Below are 23,977 nucleotides of genomic sequence, written 5' to 3' on the forward strand. Positions count from 1 at the left end.
GTTATTACGTTTTTGTGGACTGTTCCCATGTGCTCACGCATTCGCACTTGAAACAGTATTTGATACGAGCACAGTTTACTAGACATGTTCTGCCTTCAGCAGAATCGTTTTCCAGATATACTGTCACCAGCATAGATATTTTCTATTCTTTGCAAGCATTTTACAGCAACTACATAGTAGCTTCCTCTTACTGAGAATTTCAAGAATTCCTGCTTATCCTGAATATGTTCAGAGTGTTTATTGTGATTCATGTACCTTGTGAACAGGTTTAACACAATATAAAGTGAAGTTTTACAACCTCATCTTACATATTCACTCTATAAGGGAGAATGGAGGTGTACTTTTAGATCGTAGCAGAAGGTTAGAGAGTTTTAATCGTAATGTTGTATTCATTAAAAACAGGAGTTCAAGTTCCTCGTAAATTACTCGTTGCACTACGGAAGTCTTTCCTACTTTGATTCTATCAGTCAAATAGAGGTCAGATTGCGGTATTATTCCTCCATGGACCATAAGTTCGTGTAAAAGGGGGAACAATTTCAGGACGTTTTCACCGAAGTCATACCATCCTTCCTTCCTTTTCGTGAAACGCTCTTTATTGAATTCAGAGAACCGACATGCAAGGAAGACCAGAAACTAATCGCTATAAAAGTGAAAAAATGGATTATTGATTTGAGAAATAGTTTTCGTACTCTAAATAAGATCCCTGAAGATTAAGGATTTTCCCATGTTTCACAAGTACCTGACAGATTTTATCACAAATTTCCTTGTGCTTCTATCGAAAGCATGCTGGAGTTTCCCTGCATCCACTGTGCTTCCATTTAAACAAGGCGACAGTTGCTATTTCTCGCTCTTCATTGTTTGGAATACGGGCACACGAATTGTGTATGAGGACTAAACAAATGGAAGGTGCACTAGATGAGTCGGAGTCCATAAGTTTAATATGCAATGAATCAAAACTCTATCGATAAACTTTCAGATTGCATATCAGTGCTGGTTGCTGAGCCAGTATCAAACCACACTGCGATGCTAGTCCACCACACAGACTCAGATACGATTGTGATAGTATATTCTCTTGAGAGAAGGGAAGCATATCTTGGCCGACATCCTTCTCTTCAATAACATTTACCTTGAAAAATTTGACAATATTAAATAAAAAACGCTTTTATAATATTCTGCAAAATGTGACTTATTTTATCACGAATCGGCTTTGACTTCTTAGGCCATCGTCAAGCGTCAGCTAGATGTCACGTGACAATGCCTAGGAGCTGAAACATGGTTCGTGATCAAATGAGAAATATTTTCTAGAACATCAAGAAAGTGTTTTGTAATTAATAGTGTTCTTTCAAGGGCCGATATAAAATTCTATTAATATTAAAATCTTGGCAGTGTGCGTGGTATTTCACGGTTATACATTAATTCACAGGAACTTACATCTTGCAAGTGCTGTTCCTGTTTTTATATATACATTGTTTCGTATCTACACTCCTGGAAATTGAAATAAGAACACCGTGAATTCATTGTCCCAGGAAGGGGAAACTTTATTGACACATTCCTGGGGTCAGATACATCACATGATCACACTGACAGAACCACAGGCACGTAGACATAGGCAACAGAGCATGCACAATGTCGGCACTAGTACAGTGTATATCCACCTTTCCCAGCAATGCAGGCTGCTATTCTCCCATGGAGACGATCGTAGAGATGCTGGATGTAGTCCTGTGGAACGGCTTGCCATGCCATTTCCACCTGGCGCCTCAGTTGGACCAGCGTTCGTGCTGGACGTGCAGACCGCGTGCGACGACGCTTCATCCAGTCCCAAACATGATCAATGGGGGACAGATCCGGAGATCTTGCTGGCCAGGGTAGTTGACTTACACCTTCTAGAGCACGTTGGGTGGCACGGGATACATGCGGACGTGCATTGTCCTGTTGGAACAGCAAGTTCCCTTGCCGGTCTAGGAATGGTAGAACGATGGGTTCGATGACGGTTTGGATGTACCGTGCACTATTCAGTGTCCCCTCGACGATCACCAGTGGTGTACAGCCAGTGTAGGAGATCGCTCCCCACACCATGATGCCGGGTGTTGGCCCTGTGTGCCTCGGTCGTATGCAGTCCTGATTGTGGCGCTCACCTGCACGGCGCCAAACACGCATACGACCATCATTGGCACCAAGGCAGAAGCAACTCTCATCGCTGAAGACGACACGTCTCCATTCGTCCCTCCATTCACGCCTGTCGCGACACCACTGGAGGCGGGCTGCACGATGTTGGGGCGTGAGCGGAAGACGGCCTAACGGTGTGCGGGACCGTAGCCCAGCTTCATGGAGACGGTTGCGAATGGTCCTCGCCGGTACCCCAGGAGCAACAGTGTCCCTAATTTGCTGGGAAGTGGCGGTGCGGTCCCCTACGGCACTGCGTAGGATCCTACGGTCTTGGCATGCATCCGTGCGTCGCTGCGGTCCGGTCCCAGGTCGACGGGCACGTGCACCTTCCGCCGACCACTGGCGACAACATCGATGTACTGTGGAGACCTCACGCCCCACGTGTTGAGCAATTCGGCGGTACGTCCACCCGGCCTCCCGCATGCCCACTATACGCCCTCGCTCAAAGTCCGTCAACTGCACATACGGTTCACGTCCACGCTGTCGCGGCATGCTACCAGTGTTAAAGACTGCGATGGAGCTCCGTATGCCACGGCAAACTGGCTGACACTGACGGCGGCGGTGCACAAATGCTGCGCAGCTAGCGCCATTCGACGGCCAACACTGCGGTTCCTGGTGTGTCCGCTGTGTCGTGCGTGTGATCATTGCTTGTACAGCCCTCTCGCAGTGTCCGGAGCAAGTATGGTGGGTCTGACACACCGGTGTCAATGTGTTCTTTTTTCCATTTCCAGGAGTGTAATTCCATCAACAGCTGGCGTATTATTATTATACGTGGGCTATTCGGAAAGTAAGATCTGATCTGTCGCGAAATGGAAACCACTGTGAAAATAAAAAATACTTTATTTGCAACAGTTAGCTACACCTTCCAGTTGCTTCTGTACATAGTACACGATCCGACTGAAGACATTGGCATAGCGTTGAACCAACTTGGCAATAGCCTCGTCATCGAAGGCAGCCGCCTGTGCTTTCTGCCAATTCTCCACACTGGTCTGTAGCTCGTTGTCTGTGCCAGCATGTTGTCTTCATAGCCAGCGGTTCGTGTAAGCAGAGGTGAAACTCAGGGCGAGCGAACTGCGGGCCGTATTGCGGGTGATCAAACACTTCCCATCGAAAACGTCGCAGAAGCTTCTTCATTGCCTCTGCAGAGTGCGGCTGAGAATCGTCGTGAAGAAGGAAACGTATGATAATTATGTTATATGGGCTGCATGAAATCAGGCAAACTCTCTTACCAGGCCCTCATACTTGGCGGGAGACCCATTTTATCTAGGCACCTTGTAACGTTCTTTTAAAAATTATTGAATGAATGCCTGAACTGTGGATTGGACACAAAACTCGAGTTGTCATGTAGCATGTTGTAACTGCAAGTGGTGTGCTTACTCTGTGTTATTTTAGCAAAACTTTATACAAGCTGATTTGGCACGGCAACTCCCAATACCAATAAAGAAACACAGTCACTGCTAAATACCAGCCCCTTACGCACTGAATCCTCTGGCCATGTCCAAAACTGATAACTCTGGTCCCTGTGCACATAACAAGGATAGAGAGGCGGTACTGATTGTGGTGAATTACTAACACTGAGGTTTTTAACAAAATTTTTTTGCTTGTTTGTCTTTTCAAATACATCTGACAATTGAAGTTACATTGGTAAATAAAAAGTCGATATTTACTATCTGAGTCACGAACAATGAGATTTATACAGTAAGTATTATCTAACCTCACTAAATCAGCATATGTGCAGGTCATCAAATTACATATAGCTCTCTTAACAAATCTTAGAAACATTACGAAAGTGAAATATCTATCTAGCCTTTTTATCAAATCAGTTTACGTACATTCTGGGGTTACTCAACAATTACAAATTATCAGCCAACTCATCTATACTAATGCTCTGGCAAAACAAAAATCATAATAATTTAACATCTGTACATTGCTTGCATTAAGACTTCTGCTTGCATGTTCAATAATATTAACATACGTACATTAACCTAACACTTGGTAGCTTCACGGAGTACATGACAAAAACTGCTTACTCCTTCACTCACAGACAGGTACCTACATCTGTGCGCTAAGGGCTCTCTTACTCCAACAATACAGTTGAGGCGTAGCGCCTTTGCATCGCTCCTGTCACTTGTTAGGACGATATCGTTATAGGCATGAGTCATCGACAGATGTCACCAGCTGACATGGACCTGAGTTACCTGAGTTACAGAGCTGCACGTAGTAGTTGTACTAGTAGGCGGCAGAGGTCAGCAGTTGACGGACAGTGCTAGCAGTCGTAGTCAAAACAATGTTGTAAAGTTATGTTGGACTAATTTTAATGTATTTGCATAATTATAATTGTTTTATACGTGTAGTAATTCGCAGTGTGAGTGTTGTACGAGTGAAGAAGAACAGAAGTAAATGAAACTTGTTTTATTTATTCACGAAGTACCAGTTACACTATACAGGGGATAATTAAATGTGCAGTCAGTTTATGGAACTAATAAAGTGTGAGTAGAACACAAATTAATCGTTAATTTCGGAAGGAGTAATTTTATATTTGATACTTTTCTAAATTTATTTATTTAGCAATTGCCATAGAAAGAAATGGTTTACTACGATTGGTCATTGAAGTAAAGCGCGGGTTAGCGCGGGATAATACTGCAACGTGATTTGCTGTTTGTGATATCAGCCAATCAGAAAAATGCAGGCTCGCGCCAATCTATGCTGGGAACAAAGCCTTTGGTGTGATCTAAGTAAGTCAGGGCTGAGGGTTCGAGCTAGTAACATCTCATTGAAAGCAGCTCCGACGAAAGTACTGTAAAATCGCGGAAAAATGCTAATTACGAGTTCGCAAAGTAGTACAAAGTGTACTTAAGTGAACGGTAAAGTGGAAGTCGTGCGGAATTTCGGACGGAATATCAAAATTATTGCTTTTGACTGTTAGTTAAAACCGCGTGGCGTGTTGTGCGATCTAAAACTGGAACAGGTATTACGTGTAGAGCAGAGTGCACAACATTTGAGCGAGCATTTTCATAACTAAACGATCTAGTGAACTCAGTTAACTTCGGTAACGGGTGTAAATACCATAAACTGGCTACGTGTGTGATTGTGGTGTGTGTGGGAGCTTCACATTGTGTAGACACTTAGTACGGAATTGGCAGTATTAACTGTGATCTTTATCCTAAAAATACACCTGAAACTTTACATTGCCAAGTTAAAACTTTCAGTACTAGCCACATCCCGTTTACCGGACAATTCTATGTATGTTGCGACGCAATAGACAGTAGTGGTCTAGTATTTTCTACTACAGCTTTTAGCTAGACAAATGAACATTGCTGGACATTGGCAGGGCGGTAAAAAGTAACGTGCCGCGCCGCACAGTCTCGGGCCATAATCTGTATCTTTGGCTCTGCGGTCGTACACAGCGATCCGCATTATACAGCATATCAGAGACAAACATGTTGAGTGTTTATGGAAAAAGTTCAAGGCAATCGTAAAATGAGTTTTAGACAGGTACGTGCCGAGTAAAACTGTGAGGGACGGGAAAAACCCACCGTGGTACAACAACAAAGTTAGGAAACTACTGCGAAAGCAAAGAGAGCTTCACTCCAAGTTTAAACGCAGCCAAAACCTCTCAGACAAACAGAAGCTAAACGATGTCAAAGTTGGCGTAAGGAGGACTATGCGTGAAGCGTTCAGTGAATTCGAAAGTAAAATTCTATGTACCGACTTGACAGAAAACCCCAGGAAGTTCTGATCTTACGTTAAATCAGTAAGTGGATCGAAACAGCATATCCAGACACTCTGGGACGATGATGGCACTGAAACAGAGGACGACACGCGTAAAGCTGAAATACTAAACACGTTTTTCCAAAGCTGTTTCACAGAGGAAGACCGCACTGCAGTTCCTTCTCTAAATCCTCGCACAAACGAAAAAATGGCTGACATCGAAATAAGTGTCCAAGGAATAGAAAAGCAACTGGAATCACTCAACAGAGGAAAGTCCACTGGACCTGACGGGATACCAATTCGATTCTACACAGAGTACGCGAAAGAACTTGCCCCACTTCTAGCAGCCGTGTACCGCAGGACTCTAGAGGAACGGAAGGTTCCAAATGATTGGAAAAGAGCACAGGTAGTCCCAGTCTTCAAGAAGGGTCGTCGAGCAGATGCGCAAAATATATCTCTGACGTCGATCTGTTGTAGAATTTTAGAACATGTTTTTTGCTCGAGTATCATGTCGTTTTTGGAAACCCAGAATCTACTATGTAGGAATCAACATGGATTCCGGAAACAGCGATCCTGAGAGACCCAACTCGCTTTATTTGTTCATGAGACCCAGAAAATATTAGATACAGGCTCCCAGGTAGATGCTATTTTTCTTGACTTCCGGAAGGCGTTCGATACAGTTCCGCACTGTCGCCTGATAAACAAAGTAAGAGCCTACGGAATAGCAGACCAGCTGTGTGGCTGGATTGAAAAGTTTTTAGCAAACAGAACACAGCATGTTGTTATCAACGGAGAGACGTCTACAGACGTTAAAGTAACCTCTGGCGTGCCACAGGGAGTGTTATGGGACCATTGCTTTTCACAATATATATAAATGACCTAGCAGATAGTGTCGGAAGTTCCATGCGGCTTTTCGCGGATGATGCTGTAGTATACAGAGAAGTTGCAGCATTAGAAAATTGTAGCGAAATGCAGGAAGATCTGCAGCGGATAGGCACTTGGTGCAGGGAGTGGCAACTGACCATTAACATAGACAAATGTAATGTATTGCGAATACATAGAAAGAAGGATCCTTTATTGTATGATTATATGATAGCGGAACAAACACTGGTAGCAGTTACTTCTGTAAAATATCTGGGAGTATGCGTGCGGAACGATTTGAAGTGGAATGATCATATAAAATTAATTGTTGGTAAGGCGGGTACCAGGTTGAGATTCATTGGGAGAGTCCTTAGAAAATGTAGTCCATCAACAAAGGAGGTGGCTTACAAAACACTCGTTCGACCTATACTTGAGTATTGCTTATCAGTGTGGGATCCGTACCAGATCGGGTTGACGGAGGAGATAGAGAAGATCCAAAGGAGAGCGGCGCGTTTCGTCACAGGGTTATTTGGTAACCGTGATAGCGTTACGGAGATGTTTAACAAACTCAAGTGGCAGACTCTACAAGAGAGGCGCTCTGCATCGCGGTGTAGCTTGCTCGCCAGGTTTCGAGAGGGTGCGTTTCTGGATGAGGTATCGAATATATTGCTTCCCCCTACTTCTACCTCCCGAGGAGATCACGAATGTAAAATTAGAGAGATTAGAGCGCGCACGGAGGCTTTCAGACAGTCGTTCTTCCCGCGAACCATACGCGACTGGAACAGGAAAGGGAGGTATTGAAAGTGGCACGCAAAGTGCCCTCCGCCACACACCGTTGGGTGGCTTGCGGAGTATAAATGTAGATGTAGATGTAGATGTATCACATTCGGGTGCCACATACGAATGTGCCCCAGTAGACTCCTTTCAACTTTTACGTGCTCAGAACTTTACTGTGCTCAGAACTGAAAAGAGCGTCGGATGGAAATACTAGAGGAACTGTCCAACACATCTGTGCAAAGCTTGATCGTATTTTCCCTGTAGCTACCATTTTGCACCCGATCGGAACTTACTTTCCGAATAGCCCCCGTAGTACCTGTAGTCTCGAATGTCTCATTTAAGTATACATAGTATTAGGTGTATAAGAGCAGACATTTCTACTGATGATTGAGGACAGTGCACTGAACAATATTGTTTCAGTAGTTATTTCATTTGCAGACTAATAATTATATCTATTACGAGTAACAGGTTTGTTTGGGTTGTTAGTACTTCCACGTGCGCGTGGCAGAAGCAGGGTGTTAATTTTAATTTTACCCTGGGCAGCAGGGCAGGTACTGAAGAGTGGACACGTGGACACAAAGTGGATAGTCTATAATGATAGACGTACTCCACGGTGCAGTTACGACCGTGCCGAAAGGTAACTTACTTGATGCGTTTGTGGTAAGTCTGTTGGATGCCGAGAAAAAAAAAGCACACTGAAGTGGCTACACACGAATTATCGCAGTATATGTAACTATCTAGACACGTAACATCTAGTATGTAACCCACATCAAAAAGGTCTTATTCTCGTAACTATTTAAAACTCATACCATTCAGATAATGTGTTTGTCTCTTTAAGCAGTGTAATACCCCTATGCTAACAGGTGTGCCTGACCGCGGCTTCCAACGATTTCTCACTTGTTTGCAACAGTGGCGACACTATATCGATTTGAAGGTAACAACCAAAAACAGACTCAACTCCAGTTTTGCGGAATAAAAGAAAGCAGAAACGATTTCTTGTTTTTGAGACAGGGGTTGGGTAACGCTTAAAGGAAAGGAAGTAGTGAGTATAAAGCAGTGTACATATTGTGCTGCACTGAATGAAACAAATTCCATAAATTAACATCAAAAGGTACTGAAAGAACATTTTATATAATGCTTTACAATAGAATGACTGGAAGTTATAAATTGCTATAGAATGAGAAGCTCACATGAATCATATCAAAACCAGTACAATGGTTCTGAGAATCATTCTAATGGAGCACAAAAAGTCTCTTTAATCTCATTACGTTACTCAGCAGTCATTTAATATGCTGTGGCAAGTCACTGATTACATATGTATCACTTCATCTGAGTCCTTTTTGTACCAATGTCTTTGTAGTGATTTCTGCGATAGTCGGTGCATTATATTTTGTACAGTTTATTTTTTGAGGTAATATAAATACTACTGTCAACGAAGAAACCACTGTATTTGTTTAAGCAGTACATCTATTGTTAAGGGATTGTCTTTCTCTAGAGGTGTCTGCAATGAGGTCTAGGATTAATACCAAATATAATTATTAGAGAGCTTTTATCGGTTCTGTAAATGTTGTTTCTGTAACTGCAGTTTCTCAAAAAGTACTTCCATAACTACAGGGTATAGAAAAATTTCCGCTACTAGTCTCAATAAAAGGTTATTTATTTGTCACACGACCGGTTTCGGGCTTGCGCCCATCCTCAGGTATTTATACATTCATGTACATGTTTATATTGCTGGAGATCACTGCACAAATACAAAAAAATTATTTGCTAGTGACTAAACAGATAAAAGTTGGACAGTTGTAAGTGTCAAGGCAGCCTTCGTCGAAAATACATCTGTACTTACATAAAGATGGAGCATCATTATTATAATTACGCTGTGGTAACAGTTTTTCCACGTAGTTGCACATTTATTATCATTTTCACGTCCATACTTCTGTTTTATAAAGTTTAGCTGCATATTTCACTATTACGATGTGCACTCGTGAAATACACTGTGCTTACATACAAACATGTGGGCTATGGTAAAGAACTTAGACGTAACAGGTGTAAAGACCTTACTCATACAGAAACATGTAGGTTATGATCAAAGAATTTAGGCACAGGAAGTGCAAGTGTGCTGCACTTATAGGAACTTAAAAAGCTACAGTATTATAGACTGATAAGTTTTTTGACACACATTATGAAATTTTCTTGATCCAAATTTTTTACAAAGAACTTAGATCTAGGAAGTACAATGATATATATATCAAATTGCTAAAAGCTATTACAAAGTAAAAGATGACAGCTAGAATTGTTTTGAGCCACACTGTTGACAGAGAACTTAAGCTAGGAAGTACAATGATTTTACACACATGAAATTTTGAAAACTATTACAAATTATACAATGAAATTACAGCTTGTGTTTACAATATGACTATTACAAATTACGATAATGACACTAGAACTGTTGTACGACCGCTACATCGAATTTCCATAGAATATTGCTTTGTTATTATATCAGAGGATAATTAGTTTCTGTTTTAGAATGTTTCATGAATTATGTGAAGATAAGATTTGTTTGCTAGCTCCAATTGTTCGTTGAGAATAAGGTCTGGTGAGTTAGAGCTTGAATTTTATTACATGAACAGATTTTACTTATAGTTTCCGCTTGATTATTGGCATTTCTCAACTTAATGTATCAAATATTACCAAAATTGGATGACAATTTGTTTCCTATTATCAACACACTGATAGTGTAAGATACGTATCAGCAACTTACCAAAGCATATCAAATGTTTACTGAGTAATACGACGAGCTTAAATTAAAAGAATTTTTCTGTACTCTATCGAAGTGATTCTTAGAATTAATGTACTGATTTTGATATTTACCAACAAGCCAAGTCTAATGTGAAAGGCGCAAATCCTAACACTGCCCAAGTTTTATCAACACCTGGAGCATCCCCAAGTTTATTCTAAATAATGCAGCTGAAATGAAAACTGTTTTAGAAACACTAGCGACTAGTAAGCAGTTTACACAGAGTACGTAAAGCGTGGGTATTCGGGCACTTAACTTGTGTGGCACTCGGTCGTAAAACTGGTGGAGCGAGCGGAGCGTCGTGTGGGTGCCCACGTACCCCCACCCGCAACCCCTCCTCCCCCGCTCCCTGCTGCTGCCCACGCAGCCACGCTCGCCATCTTGCGCCGAAGCAATAACAGCCGGCACTAAACACTAAAGCCCCGGACTCGGGTTTATACACGCTATCTCAGGGCCGGAATGTAATTAAGATAAACATCATTTAAATGAAGGTAATTAAAGCGCCGGCTATTGATCGCTCCCGGCCTGCATCCCTGGAGGTGCTACCTGACCCTTGCAAGCCGGCTGCAGGTTCGAGACCCGACAATCCCCACAGCTCTCTGTCACCGGTAATGCGTTCCGCGGTGCCCTACAGGGAGAGAGAGGGTGCCTGCCTTTGTTATGCTCCGCACTAAGAAATCATCGACGATTTTATTTTACGCTCTCAGAAGCAAATGGCAATAGGCTTGGAGCAATTATATTTTCTCATAAATTCCACTGAGTTATATATTAAAACATATTACAGTTATTGAGAAAGTAGAGCGTCCTAAGTTACGAGGGCTGCAATAAAATTTTTCCTCTTGCCAGAGAAGAAATGCCTTTTCTTTGGTCAAAATTACAACTGTTTCTCCACAACATCTTATCAGTGAGCAAATTCCGTCCACAAATCTAGAACATAAAAGCAACTTCATGTGCCATATGCAATGCTATAAGACTAAAACTTTTGACAGCATATATAAATGTCCTAGTGTATAACGGAAGTTCTGTGAGGTACCTCGCGGCTGATGCTGCTTTAGACAGAAAAGTAGCAAAGGTAGAGAACCGTAGTGAAGAGCAAGAAGTCTTGCATAGGATCTCGACAGGTGCAGGACCTCCCACTTTTTACTGTGCTTCTGCTATCTGATGTGACTGATCTAATACGAGGCCGTTGTGATCCAGCACGGCGATCCGTATTACCCTCCTGAACCCACCGATTCCATATTCTGCTAACAGTCATTGGATCTCGACCAGCTGCGGTCGCAGGTTCGAATGCAGCCCTGGGCATGGATGTGTGTGATGTCCTTAGGTTAGTTAAGTTTAATTAGTTCTAAGTTCTAGGCGACTGATGACCTCAGAAGTTAAGTCGCATGGTGCTCAGAGCCATTTGATCTCGACCAACGCGAGCAGTAATGCCGTGATACGATAAACCGCAATCGCGATAGGCTACAATCCGACCTTTATCAAAGTCGGAAACGCGATGGTACGCATTTATCCTCCTTATACGAGGCATCACAACGTTTAACCAGCAACACCGGTCAACTGCTGTTTGTGTATGAGAAATCGGTTGGAAACTTTCCCCGTCCGCCGCTCGTGGTCTCGCGGTAGCGTTCTCGCTTCCCGAGCACGGGGTCCCGGGTTCGATTCCCGGCGGGGTCAGGGATTTTCACCTGCCTCGAGATGACTGGGTGTTTGTGTTGTCCTCATCATTTCATCATCATCCAGGAAAGTGGCGAAATTGGACTGAGCAAAGGTTGGGAAATTGTACGGGCGCTGATAACCGCGCTGTTGAGCGCCCCACAAACCAAACATCATCATCATCATCGGAAACTTTCCTCATGGCAGCACGTTGTAGGTGTCGCCACCGGCGCCAACCTTGTGTGAATGCTCTGAAAAGCTAATCATTTGCATACCACAGCATCTTTTTCCTGTCGGTTAAATTTCGCGTCTGTAGCACGTCATCTTCGTGGTGTAGCAATTTCAATGGCCAGTAGTGTGTATTAAAGCTCATTAAATTATAGAGAAAGAAGAGCATTCTAAGTCACGAGGATTGCAATAAAATTTTTCCTCTTGCCGGAGAAGGTATGCCTTTTCTTTGGTCAAAATTACAACTGTTTCTCCACAACATCTTATCAGTGAGAAAATTCCGTCCACAAATCTAGAACATAAAAGCAACTTCATGTGCCATATGCAATGCTATAAGACTAAAACTTTTGACAGCATATATAAATGTCCTAGTGTATAACGGAAGTTCTGTGAGGTACCTCGCGGCTGATGCTGCTTTAGACAGAAAAGTAGCAAAGCTAGAGAACCGTAGTGAAGAGCAAGAAGTCTTGCATAGGATCTCGATGCTTGGTACAGGTGCAGGACCTTCCCTTTTTACTGTGCTTCTGCTATCTGATGTGACTGATCTAATTCCGCCGGCTGGGGTGGCCGAGCGGTTCTAGGCGCTACAGTCTGGAACCGCGTGACCGCTACGGTCGCAGGTTCGAATCCTGCCTCGGGCATGGTTGTGTGTGGTGTCCTTAGGTTAGTTAGGTTGAAGTAGTTCTAAGTTCTAGAGGACTGATGACAGAAGTTAAGTCCCATAGTGTTCAGAGCCATTTGAACCATTTTTTTTATCTAATTCCAGTAGCAGATTTCTCCTCAGGGTGCAGTGCTAATTAATATATTGCGCAACGAATTTTGGACAACACGATCTCATGTAAGGGGTGCTTAGCACTGTGTCCCCAATGAGGTCTCTTGAAATTTTCTGTATCTCTTTATTGTGAGGTGGGATTTACTAGCTATAAAAACAAAGACACAGAATACAGTATCAAAAATGTATTTCTTAAACAACAGTGAAGTTTGCACTTATTATTCACAATCAGTGAAATAATACACTCTAAGACTACACAAAAAAGCGACACTGCACGAAGGAATAATGGGGGCTCAGTTCGAAGCGAGGCACGTCACTGAGGACAACTGTACTCCAGTCGATGAGATTCCAGGCCGAAGACGTGTCTGGAGACGTCCTGGACAGCGGTGGGACCGCAACCCGACTGTCGTCCGCCACTGGGCCCGACAACCAGGATTGTCTGAGGTGCGATTTTATTTCATAGATGGACCTTTAGGTTGTCATTCATAGCACTCTTACAGCACGGCAGTACGTCGACGATATTATACGTCCCGCTTTGTTGCCCTTCGTGGCAAGCCATCTTGGTCTTACATTTCAGCTAGATAATGCCGGCCCACATGCGGCGAGAGTTTCCTTTACTTGTTTTCGTGTTCTGTCAGCCCTCCCTTGGCCAGTGAGGTCGCGCGGATCTCTCTGGATCATTATCGGCAGGGCCCTCCAACCAGCTTGGAATTTTGACTATCTAACGCGCCAATTGGACAGATTCTGGCACGATATCCCTCAGCAGGCCATCCAACAACTCTGTCAATCAATGCCACGCCAAACAACTGCTTGCACAAGGGTCGGAGCTGGATCAATGTGTTACTGACTTGCTCAATTTGTGAATCTCTTTCTCTTGAATAAATCATCCTATTCTTTTGAAAGTGTAATCACTTGCTTGTCTGCACATATACATCATATTTACCGAATTCCGTCCCATTCGGATAATTCCTTCACTGTGCGATGGTTTTTTAATTTTTTTTTCTTCTCCTTAGAGCGTATAAGACAAGTTACATTAACAGTCGTCGCCAGTTGTTAGCAAGGACCGGAGATGAATGACATGAATCAGAATATGACTTGATCCTGTCGTACTTAAATAAGTGTGAACTTGTAGTTAGGTATGCAGTGATTGCATGGCAAGGAATTAACAGCAAATGAAGACAACTCTGATAGTCGAGAGGTCGCCGCTTTTATCGAAACGAACGAACTAGCGTGCCTATCTGTCCCTGGCGTGCTGCTGCAGCGATGTAATCTTACCATGACCTGTGCTGGCTGCTGTCAGACCGTCATAACTTGGGGTGGCCCACCCTCACTGCCGGTCGTGTGTGTGCACTCTGCTGACGTCCTCCGATTTCAAACGTTGCTTAGATATCCTGATCCTGCGTCTCGGTACTTCTTACTTAGTCGCCCGCTCGAATACCAGTTTCTCAAAGCACTTTTTCACGTGCCTTAAACATTCTAAGAAATCTCCCGCTTTGCCGCAAGCATTGTGGAGTAGTCTAATTTTATAAAGTCTCTCTTGCTCCCTCCATCGATTCCATAAAAACTTCCCTCCCAATCCACTTCTTTAGCGCCCATCCCTGCTCGGGAAGTGGAACTCCAGGGCGGACATCATAACACTCCTACCACTGGCAAGGCGTGTTCTCCACGCCAACGCGATCTCGCTACTGTGAGGAAAAAAAAGGAAAAAAAAATAGTTTGTGCTCTCTCGGCGTTGGCTGGGAGAGCCACCAGCCATGCAGTAAAGGCAGCGACAGTGGTGTACTCCTGCAAGCCGAGAATAGCATCACGCCATCGGCGTGTTTCTTTCGTTCACCAGCGGACGTTCTATGCTGTCCGCAGGCTGACCTGGCACGAACAATGCATTTTTACCACTGTAACTGGGCCAGCCACATTGCCCTACGCCAGGACGACCGAGATCCAACGCCTGGCCATCCTCCCGCCCAAAGCCCGTTTGCCACTTTCTCCCTGTCGTGAGTTCACGGCCCAGCTATGAAAAAGATTCAAATGGTTCAATTGGCACTAAGCACTATGGGACTTAACATCTGAGGTCATCAGACCCCTAGACTTAGAACTACTTAAACCTAACTAACCTAAGGACATTACACACAACCATGCCCGAGGCAGGATTCGAACCTGCGACCGTAGCAGCAGCGCGGATCCGGACTGAAGCGCCTAAAACCACTCGGTCACAGCGACCGGCTCATGAGAAAGACACAGCTGTTTGCGTCCCATCTCGCTGCCTTGTTCTCATCTGCCCCGGATGGTCTGGCCCTCCTTTGACATCCCCAACTACAGAATCTCAATGAAGAAAGAACAAGCATTGATAGGTAGTATTTCTACTGCAATCACTGCCTTATCCGAAAGTATGATTCTGAATGTCTGTCATATTTTATGTGTTATTAACATATTACTGCAATCCATCTCTGGTCAAGGGTGAGATGTGGCTAACTGGAAAGGGTAGCCACCTCTCAAAGGTACAGGCAGTTGTTCCCCCAACATAAACAAATGGAACATATTGAGAGAAAATAAACAAAAAGACACTGTAGTATGATTACACGGTTGCAGAGCAATCTATTATATATTTAGGAGTACGTGTATAGAACGATTTAAAGTGGAAGAATTTCATAAAAGCAATTGTACATAAAGCAGATCACGATGTGGTTCACGGTAGAAATTTCGTGAGTGTACATTCCTAGAAGACTCAACCAATACATTACCCTTTTTCTGATTACAGCTCTTGATAAGACCGTTGAAATAGAATGAGAGAGATTCGAGCACACACGTATGTTTAACAATAGTCGTTCCTCTAGCAGACCAATCGCCATTGGAACAAATAATAAGGAAAGTAACAGCAGTTTACAATATAGCCACCACCACACGACACCAGGCGGTTTGCGGAGTGTAAGTGCAGATGTCTCAAAAATACATTTCTTCCACCTCGTCAGTGAGACGAAAATTTTCCCAATCCCTGATTTCCTTAGGTGTAGGAATGAACTGAAGGTACTAAATCTGGAGAAAAGGCTGATCTTCCAAGAATTAGTATTTCAAACCCAAAATTCTTGAGCCCTTCGCGGTCACTTGGTGAAGTATTGCCTGTTGGTTTCTGTCTCAGGATTTCGGTAGACGTTTGTTTACCGATTTTCCTGTCGCTTCGCCATGTCTACAGGCCGGCATTATTAAAGGTTCAACCTCCATTACTAAAACTCGCTTCCAGAGATTATACACTAATGAGCAAAACTATTATGACTACCTACTTAATAATTTGTTTGTCCGTCTTTGTAACGAAATACATCACTGATTCTGCGTATCTGGGAACCGACAGTTTGTTGGTAGGTTTGTGAAGGTATGTTGCCATAGATGTCTACGGATAGGTCATGTAATTAGCGTAAATAACGGGCGGTTGATCCGCGTACGCGGAGATGCCGCCCGATAGCGACCAAAATAGGTTCTATAGAATTTACATCGCCGGCCAGTGTGGCCGTGCGGTTCTGGGCGCTACAGTCTGGAACCGCGTGACCGCTGCGGTCGCAGGTTCGAGTCCTGCCTCGGGCATGGATGTGTGTGATGTCCTTAGGTTAGTTAGGTTTAAGTAGTTCTAAGTTCTAGGGGACTGATGACCACAGATGTTAAGTCACATAGTGCTCAGAGCCATTTGAACCATTTTTTTTTTAATTTACATCAAGCGAATTTGGCCACCGAGACAGCAAAGGAAATTCACTGTAATGCTCTTCAAAACATCCACTGGAGCACAATTCTGGCTCCGAGACACGGACAATTATATTGCTGACACATGAGATCGCCGTCGGGGAAGACATCAAGCATGAAGAAATGCGGGTGGTTCGACTGCTATCACAGGTTCCATGCAATCGCAGGAAAATGTCTCTCATAGTACACACAATACTGCTTCCGCCAGCCTGAATCCCTGTCGCGCGGCTTGTTTCGAGCCGCCGTTCACCTCGATGACGGCGTTTGTTGAGACGACGATCGACCTAGTGTAGCAAAAATGTGATTCACCGGACGAGCCGACAGGTTTTCATTGATCGACGGTCGAATCCCGCTGGTCCCGTGCCCACTGAAATCATAATTGGGCCAACATGTGAACACGTAGATGTGGTTTGCTGCGAAGCTCCATGTTCAACAATGTATGATGGAAGGTGTGCTCCGAAACACTTGTGTGTGCACCAGCACTGAGTTCTTTCAGCAGATATGTCACAGATCACCATCTGCCCCACTTTATTGAGCAGACAAGCCTCCAAAACCCACGTTCTGTGAAGAGTCGAGGACCCATTTAGCGCGTAGTGGTGGTTTCGCTGACCTTATGTCTGCTCGCGAAGGTAGCACGCGCACATTCGACCAGCTTCGCCGTCTTCGAGGTACACTTTCACAGGCTATGCGTAGTAATAATCTGCTCGTTGGCAGAGTGCTTATTTCAAAGGATTTCCCCTTTTGCAGTCACATCTTCGTTAGAGTACTGCCCTGTACCTGTGTGCTCTGCTTACGTACTTTTGCTACCGCCTCATGTCCCCGCAGCGCCGCCTGGTGGTATCCAACGTCCCCGTGAGCAGTGGTCATAATGTTCTGGCTTATCAGTGCACGTATCTGTGGCATCAATGTCTGAGGACAGGTCTCTTTTCATTATCGCTTTGTTCCTCCCCTTGCTGCCTGCAACGGCCGTTCGCCGCCGCACGAGAATCCAAGATCACTTTACACGCAGGCTTTCCGCGTCATTGTTAAAATTTTGTCATGTTCGAGATTTTCTACCGCTCCCTGAACAAGCAAGTATCGTTGAATTTATTATGTGGTCCGTCTGACACACTATTTGACCCATCACGGCCCATTCATTCACCCGTCCCAGCCTGAAATACCGGTGAAATCGATAGATCGACCAAACATGTTTCTTTCAATGGGGAGAAATTCAAGTTATGAGCCACTATAAAGAGTGTGAATCTGGCAGTATCTGTTTAAAAGTTAGCAGTAAATATCTCGTGCGTATCACTAGATGGAGCTACGAAACAGGTTCGAACTTCAAAAAAGCTTTGTTAAGTAAGCGAATGAAAGACGTAGATTTGTTTGTAGGGTTCTCGTGAAAAGTAATTCCAAAGGAACGGGGAACAAGGCGTTAGTGGTACCATCTTTGGAATACCTTTCCCATTTTCGACACGATTGCAAACGTCCCAATAATCCAGAAACGTGCTGGTGTTGTCGCAATGGAAGTGTAATGGACATATACATAAGTCTTAAGTGGGAATCTTTGGAAGAAAGCGGCACTGACCCCATGACACGCTGTTGAGCATATTTCAATATTAGCTATTCAAGAATGACTATGAACAATTCTATCTCGTATATCTCACGTAGGGATCATGAGAACGACGTAAGGAAGACAGGGCTGCGCACTGAGGCATATGGTCAGTCATTTTTCCTTCTCTCCACACGTTAATGGAAAAGGTCAGAAAATCACGAATATTGCTACGAAGTATTGTGCACCATGCGTCATACAATGACTTGGAATCTATATATTGATGTAGAGCAGTACACTCACCTTCATATCCTGGTTTACATCCCACAGTACAACGCTGCCTGTAACAAAAACAAAATTATAATTAGCAACATAAATAGTTTGGCTTGTAAATTAATTTTACAATTGTTAATATTTTATTGTGAAAATAAGGCAACATAGCACTTCTCTATGAGGGCTTTTTTGTTAAGACTTAAATTAACGGACAACGAGTTACGACGGCCTTTAGAAGACTCTTTCGACTGAGCGAAATAAACGTCTTTGGGTTCGTTGCAAACTGCAAAAGCAGAAGATGTTTGCCTCCATAAAAATTCATCAGAAACCTGGCTATATAGGAAACAGAAAACGTTGACGCGCCTAATGACTGACTATATATAAAATAACATGCAAACTTATTTTGGGCATGCGATCGGTTTCGTGTTGATCTTTCGTTTTGTGTAAAATACTGACGGGTGGGGTATGTTAAACACAAGTAGGAAGTTCCTCGTTTAACAGAGAGTGGTTTTGACATGAGTCCATGAATGATTAGAAATGGTCTCCAGGTAGCCGAACATAATCATTTCACTCATTTATCGGTTCAATGGGACCAGAGGACTCACTCTGTTTCACGTAAACATGGCCCACACCATTCCGGAGCCACCGCTAGCTTGCACAATGCCTTGTTGACAACTTGCGCTCATGGCTTCGTGGGGCTGTGCCACACTTGGACCCTACCATCAGCTATTACCAACTGAAATCGGGACTCAAATGACCAGACGGTTTTCCAATCGTCTAGGGTCCAGTTGCTCTGGTCACGAGTCCAGGAGTGGCGCAGCAGGCGATGCCATGCTGTTAGCAAAGATATTAGCGTCGATCGTCTGCCGCCATAGTCCATTAACGCCAAATTTCGCCGTACTTTCCTATCGGATACGTTCGTCTTACGTCCCACATAATTTCTGAGCTTATTTCACGCACTGTTGCAATTCTGTCAGCACTTACAACTACACGCAAACGTCGCTGCCCTCGGTCGTTAAGTGAAGGCAGTTGCACACTGCGTTGTGAGATGCAATGCCTGAAATTTGGTATTCTCGCCACACTCTTGATATTGTGGTTCTCAAAATCTTGAATTCCCTAACGATTTACGAAATGGAATGTCTCATTCGTCTAGCTTCAACTACTTTTCTTTGTTCAAAGTCTGTTAATTACCATAGTGCGGCCATAATCATGTCGGAAACATTTCCACATCAATTACCTGAGTAAAAATGATAGCTCCACCAATGCATTGCCCTTTTATACCTTGTGTATGCGATACTATCGCCATCTCATCATCTCATATGTATTTCTCGCTATCCGACGACTTTTGTCACCTCATTGTCAAACCAGACACAGAAACAATGTGAGTGTATTTTTAAAGATATCTGACTAAAACTAGTGACACTGTTCAAAAACACTTCGATGATCACAGAAAGTAGGTCTATGCAAGATGAAACAACCAAACGAATCTTTAACATTTTCAACAGTGGCAGCTTTATTCCAAGCTCTCCTCCAAAGTTAAACTTGTTCGTTGCACCTCCTGATATCGAATGTTCGTTCACATACTTCGAATCAGACAGGATGGCTTCTGAACCCACTGATAGGGGATCTTTGTACACCTCTCTAAATAGAACACCTTTGAAGATAGCTAAGGAACGAATTAAAACGCCACTACCACTACAGCAAGCTATAATAGCGGCACTTTCCCCCTCTCCTCGTTTGTTATCTTCACTACGTCTCTGGTAACTTTTGTTGTCACTATTTTAGGTGGAGAATAATTAAGGGGGAAATCCGTCTTGTCGACACTGAAGATGAGATGAGGCTTACCACAAACTCCAATCTGCTCAAGCAAATTCGTATACACATCGAAAAATGCGGTCACAGCCTGCTTATTCTTCCCCTTCGCTCTAGCTTTTGACAGGCCTTGTGGTTTCGAAGTAATAAATCACTACGCCTCTTCATAAACCCAGTTAACAAGTCAACACCTGCAATCATGTGCTCCATGCCTCAGAAAAGCTTGATGTTATCCATCGTTTCATACGTGAATGCTGCTCTTAGAATTTGTTCAGGAGTGTAGCCAAAATCCCTTGAAACTAAGTCTTTCAACCTAGAACTCAAACAATCCTCTTCTTCTGGGCTGAATACAGTCAGATGACCAGCTAGTCTATGAGGTTTCTTTCTCTCACTGCCGTATCACGTTATGAAATAGTTACCCGATCTTTAAATGTCGAATAAGGAATTTGGACCAACGCAGCAGCTCCTGTCGTACTCACCTCTCCGTCTATAACATTTTTTACTGCGTGTTTCATACCTTCCTTGCACCATGCAGCACTTGGCTTTTTCCTTTTGTGTGTACGGACCGTCTGAAAAGAAACCAAGAAAAAATATGGTCCAGAATTTAGCATTACACATCGACTATGCTAATAATTTGACCTAGCGGAAATTGCTCCACGTGTACAGGGCGAACAGTCCCATGTGCAGACATTAGAAAAAAGCGCCAGATCAGACCTTTGTGGAAAACCCCAGCAATTTTTGAAGATACATACACTGCATAACTTGTATCCTTATACAAGTAACATAAAGAGTTTAAAATTTCACGTTATTGTATATGGTACACCTTAATTTGTTAGTGTATTTTTTAACTGCGGCAATAACCCATCACAATGCGCTTACCTCTAAAGCTTGTTCTTCTGTCTTGTCAATGTTGTAACAGAAAACAGCGTTACTACAAGCACATGTGGCGACACAGAGATACTGGCGCACACTGCAGGGAAAACGGCCTTTACTCTGGCCGGCCGGTGTGGCCGAGCGGTTCTAGGCGCTTCAGTCTGGAACCGCGCGACCGTTACGCTCGCAGGTTCGAATCCTGCCTCGGGCATGGAAGTGTGTTATGTCCTTAGGCTAGTTAGGTTTAAGTAGTTCTAAGTTCTAGGGGACTGATGACCTCAGATGTTAAGTCCCGTAGTGCTCAGAGCCACTTGAACCATTTTTTGACGGCCTTCATTCTGTGAGTAACTAGCGCACTTTTCCGACATTTCCTACTTCAGGCGGATTAGCCCCATGGGCGGAATAGCCCCGCTGTACCCTAAACTTAAATGTGGAGATAAAACAACTCGAATAGAATACCTCCAGGAGTCTGGAAGGAAGTAAGCATTGATTGATCTGTTAACTATCTTGGCGTCCAATAGCATGATTGGGAGTAGCGCGAAATCATGCCGACTATCCAAGATGATACACTGTTCCTGTCAGGAATGTCTTTCCCGTGATTTGTTAAGTGAGCATCACTAAATGGAAACTCTTCACTTTCTGAAAATATAATGAAATTATCTTCAGTTGTGAACTACAAACAGAAAACACTTAATGCAGCACATAACTTTTAAGTAGCGCATTAGCGAAACGAACGAAGGAAAATCAAGATTCATGTCCCGGTGACTATGAGTTCAGAAGAGACTTGGAGAAGGAAATCGACTGGCCTTATCAGAGGAACCACCCCAACGTTTGCCTTAAGCGATTGAGGGAGTCCACAGAAAACCTAAATATGGGTGGCCGAACGAGGATCTGAACCGCAGCCCTCCCTAGTTCGAGTCCACGTCTTAGCGCGGGACCATACTGCTCAGGATCATGTGCTCAGGAACTGACCAATACTGTAGAATAGGCCTACATCAAATGTTTGGGTGTATATATTGATGAACGTTCGAACAGGAAGAAATGCAAACTTCAACAACTTCACGTGATAGATTCATATGCAAACAAACAGCTCTTTCATATATTTCACATATATCAACCAGTTACTGTCTCATGGCATAATTTTTGTGGTAAATTATCCCACAGAAAGTGTTGATTGCCCACAAATAATCAAATACGATTTAGAAGAATAATAATGTTTATAATTACAACACTAGAAGGAAAACTGCAGCTATCAGTGGCTTAGAAATGCATTAGATGTATACTATTGATTATTTTCCAATAATATAAAGTATCCGATATGTAGCATAGCATGTTTAAATGTTATCTGAAAGCGGTTTTCTGGACAACTTATAAATCATACACTTTTCCAGGGCAGCTCCCACATGTGTAGAGGACATAGCAGCCGTTACGTCCAGCCGATACAAAGAGACAGTACAGATTTGAATAGTTAATTTAAAATTCCAGTAGCAAATTCGGTCAGAGGGGGAAATTACGAGTCCAATGATCGCAATCACAGGTCAATTGCGGGCGTATTTAGGCAGTTGAAAAATTTTATATGCAAATTTCCCCCGTTAAATGAATTTTGTTCGAGGTTCTGGACACATCGATGTGTTGCGATCGGATGATGTGGTCAGAATAGGTCTCTAGTACCCGCAAAGTATGTTATTAAAAATCCCAAATTGGACCATTAAAAGAAAAGAGAAGCTGTTTGGTTCAAATTTGCTTTGTGGTCACATTGTCACAGTAAAGTATGTTTCCTCTGCGTCCCATCGAGACGCCACCCAAGAGTTTAGCTAACCACAGAGCTTACAGGACACCTACGCCTGGACAGCAAAAACAAACAGAGCAAGAAGTCAGCGCAGTATCACCTGTAGGTTGTCTGTCCGGACCGTGTTTCTAGCAGTGGAGGCACACCACATATGTTACAAAAATAGCGGAAGTACACTCTCCAGTCCACTCTGTCGCAGTCTCTCGTATCGTCTACTTTGTGCTCATAGTGCGTAAAGATTCGTGCAGAAGTCTGCCGCCATCTTAACTTGCAACATGTTCATACTTCTATATTCGTGGAGTCAGACGTACAAAGTTTAGTCGCGGTAGCAATACGATCACGTCGCGAGAAAATGTACTCGATTATTGCGGTTGCCGTGGCAATGTGCACCCACAGTCTGTGCTCCAAGCTCGTTCAGAAAAGCACTTAAAAGGTATTACGAAATCTTGCCGCATATCCCGCCCATCGAAACGAGCCTCGGTTACCCTGACGCCAAGCAGTGTCCCGTTTTTCCGTACATCCATCATGGGAAAGCGGATGTTTTATTTATGAGTAACAACAATAACACATTTAGGAGCGTGTATTAGTTGTATCTTATCGGAATCGGTTTAGTTGATACAATTCCACAATCTTCTGACCCCTCTTGAACATGGCGTGATCGCCCTTTCAACGGCCATCATCACCGTATCTCAAATAAAAGTAGCAGGAACCACTGGCGTCCGCAGAACTTGTCATTTATGATGCCCCTGGTTGCCGTAGTGTCTCACTTTCTCGGACATTGATCAATGCTTGTAACTACGAAGGCTGCTGCCATTTTGGCTACTATGACTACTGGAGTGCATAGAATAACGACGAAGAGGAACTGTTCTTTGCGAAAGCACTGCCAGTTTTTATAGAGAACAGTCATTCATCAGTGGATCCGAGCTGTGAAGATGGGTTGGGGTAGATGGGACAGTCAAGCACATACTTAAGGCACTGAATGGGCGGCTGGTTGGTCTAGGCTTCACTGAA

General features: G+C 43.5%; 1 long non-coding RNA gene across 1 annotated transcript in view; it reads right to left on the bottom strand.

The window, feature by feature from the left end:
* LOC126191528 (uncharacterized) overlaps nucleotides 1-23,977 on the bottom strand; it is a 575,036-nt gene that overhangs the window by 230,703 nt on the left and 320,356 nt on the right. Inside the window, exon 2 of the long non-coding RNA XR_007538366.1 lies at nucleotides 18,523-18,560. This is a non-coding gene — a long non-coding RNA (uncharacterized LOC126191528). The remainder of the gene's footprint in view (nucleotides 1-18,522; nucleotides 18,561-23,977) is intronic.

This window comes from Schistocerca cancellata, chromosome 6 (genome assembly GCF_023864275.1).
Source record: "Schistocerca cancellata isolate TAMUIC-IGC-003103 chromosome 6, iqSchCanc2.1, whole genome shotgun sequence".
In the NCBI taxonomy this organism is placed as follows: domain Eukaryota; kingdom Metazoa; phylum Arthropoda; class Insecta; order Orthoptera; family Acrididae; genus Schistocerca; species Schistocerca cancellata.